This window comes from Oncorhynchus tshawytscha, unplaced genomic scaffold, assembly GCF_018296145.1.
Source record: "Oncorhynchus tshawytscha isolate Ot180627B unplaced genomic scaffold, Otsh_v2.0 Un_contig_18584_pilon_pilon, whole genome shotgun sequence".
Classification (NCBI taxonomy): Eukaryota; Metazoa; Chordata; class Actinopteri; order Salmoniformes; family Salmonidae; genus Oncorhynchus; species Oncorhynchus tshawytscha.
This window is the reverse complement of record NW_024604899.1, coordinates 1-2800: the sequence shown is the minus strand read 5'-3', so window position 1 is coordinate 2800 and position 2800 is coordinate 1. Positions and strand designations below refer to the sequence as shown.

Below are 2800 nucleotides of genomic sequence, written 5' to 3'. Positions count from 1 at the left end.
AAATGTTTCAGGTAGCCTTTCACAAACTTCCCACAATAAGATGAGTGAATTTTGGCCCATTCCTCCTGACAGAGCTGGTGTAACTGAGTCAGGTGTAGCACGGTTTCTTCTGGTGAAAGAGGCGGACCAAAATGCAGCGTGGTGGTTATTCATGTTTTTAATAAAGACGACTATACATGAACAGACTAAACAAAACAAGAAAAAGTGAAAACCTAAACAGTCCTATCTGGTGAAAACACAGAGACAGGAACACTTGATTCTAATACTTGCTGCAGCGTCCGTAGTAGCTGAACATGATCCGGTCTATCCACCTGCGATACTTTGACACAGCAGTGTAGACTCCTGGGTACTTGGCATCGGCACAGCCCATCCCCCAGGAAACCACACCATAGATCCGACCTTCACACACCAGTGGGCCCCAGAATCTCCCTTACACGGGTCCTGTCTGCCAGCGCTGTAGCCTGCACAGATCATGTTGGATGTGATGTTCCCATTGAAAGACTCACTGCTGTTGCATTTGGCTGTGGAGACGATGGGAAGTTTGACCATGCGCAGGGAGGAGGGTATCTGTCCCCCACTAGAGCTGGTGAACCCCAGCCTGACACCCTGCACAACCGCCCCTCTGCCACGGAGGCACTCTGGCGGGGCAGCGGAGCGATGGACACATAGCTATTCAGGTACACTGGAGCTTTCAGGAACAATGGTCAGAACGTGACAGTACCCCCCTCCCCAAGGTGCGAACTCCGAACGCACAACCTAAACCTATAGGGGAGGGTCTGGGTGGGCATCTGTCCGCGGTGGCGGCTCTGGCGCTGGACGTGGACCCCACCCCATAATTGTCTTAGTCCACCTCCTTAGCGTCCCTTGAGTGGCGACCCTCGCTGCTAACCTTGGCCTAGAAACCTAACAACGGGCCCCACTGGACTGAGGGGGAGCTCAGGACTGAGGGGAAGCTCAGGACTGAAAGGAAGCTCGGGACTGAAAGGAAGCTCGGCACTGAGAGGAAGCTCAGGACTGAGAGGAAGCTCCGGCAGGTTGATGGATCTAGCAGATCCTGGCTGGCTGGTGGTTCCGGCAGATCCTGGCTGACTGGCAGATCCTGGCTGAATGGCGGATCCTGGCTGACTGACGGCTCTGGCAGACTCTGGCTGACTGGCGGATCCTGGCTGAATGGCGGATCCCGGCTGACTGGCGGATCCCGGCAGACTGGTGGATCCTGGCTGACTGGCGGATCCTGGCTGACTGGCAGTTCTGGCAGATCCTGGCTGACTGGCGGATCCTGGCTGACTGGCGGATCCTGGCTGACTGGCGGATCTAACTGATCCTGGCAGACTGGCGGCACTTGCGGCGCTGGGCAGACTGGCGGAGCTGGGCAGACTGGTGGCACTGGCGGCGCTGGGCAGACTGGCGGTGCTGGGCAGACTGGCGGCGCTGGGCAGACTGGCGGCACTGGCGGCGCTGGGCAGACTGGCGGCACTGGCGGCGCTGGGCAGACTGGCAACTCTGATGGCGCTGGGCAGACTGGCGGCACTGGCGGCGCTGGGCAGAAGGGAAGCTCCGGCAACGCTGGAGAGACGGGTAGCTCAGATGGCGCTGGGCAGGCGGGAGACTCCGGCTGCGCTGGAAAGGAGGAAGGCTCCGGCAGCGCTGGACAGGCGGACGCACTGTAGGCCTGATGCATGGTGCTGGCACTGGTGGTACTGGGCCGAGGACACGCACAGGAAGCCTGGTGCGGGGAGCTGCCACCGGAGGGCTGGTGTGTGGAGGTGGCACTGGATGGACCGGACCGTGAAGGCGTACTGGAGATCTTGAGAGCAGGGCTGGCACTGACCGCCCTGGCTGGATCTTCACCTAGCCCGGCAAATGTGGGAAGCTGGGATGTAGCGCACCGGGCTAAGCACGCGCGTACTGGGGACACTGTGCGAACCACCGCATAACACGGTGCCTGACCAGCACCACGCTCGCCACGGTTAGCACTGCTAGGAGCACTGTAGTGCTGAGATGGCACAGGACGTGCAAGGCTAGGGAGATGCACAGGAGGCCTGGTGCGTGAGGCTGGCACAGTCTTCACCAGACAACTAGCACGCACCTCAGGACGAGTATGGAGAGCTGACCCAGGTGTCATCAAATCCCGGACACGCTCCGTCGGGCGACCGTGTCTCATGCACCAACACAGCAACTCCCCTCATATCTCTCTCCTCCAATCTCCCCATTAACTCCTTCACCGTCTCTGCTTCGCTCACCTCCAACACCGGCTCTGGTTCTGGTTTCCTCTTTGGCTCCTTACGATAAACAGGGAGTTGGCTCAGGCCTGACTCCTGACTCTGCCACACTCTCCCTGTGCCTCCCCCAAGACATTTTGGGGCTGACTCTCGGGCTTCCATCCTCTCTGCCGTGCTAGCTCCTCATAATGCCGCCTCTCTGCTTTTGCTGCCTCCGGCTCGACTTTGGGGCAGCACATTCCCTGGCTCTGCCCAGGGTCCTTTCCCGTCTAGAATCTCCTCCCAAGTCCATTTCTCCAAATAGTGCAGCCTCTCCCACTGCTGCTGCTGCTCCTGCTGCTGCTGCCTCTGTTGCCTCTCCTGCTGCTGCTGCCTCTGTTGCCTCTCCTGCTGCTGCTGCCTCTGTTGCCTCTCCTGCTGCTGCTGCCTCTGTTGCCTCTCCTGCTGCTGCTGCCTCTGTTGCCTCTCCCTGCTGCTGCTGCCTCTGTTGCCTCTCCTGCTGCTGCTGCCTCTGTTGCCTCTCCTGCTGCTGCTTTTTTGCTGTTGCCCGTCACCACGCCTCTTGGTCCTGTTGTGGT

At 59.5% G+C, this 2800-nt stretch overlaps 1 pseudogene; it reads right to left on the bottom strand.

Annotated features, from left to right (window-relative positions):
• Window positions 1-259: 259 nt before the first annotated feature.
• LOC121842038 lies at window positions 260-682 on the bottom strand (annotated as a pseudogene).
• Window positions 683-2800: the final 2118 nt, after the last annotated feature.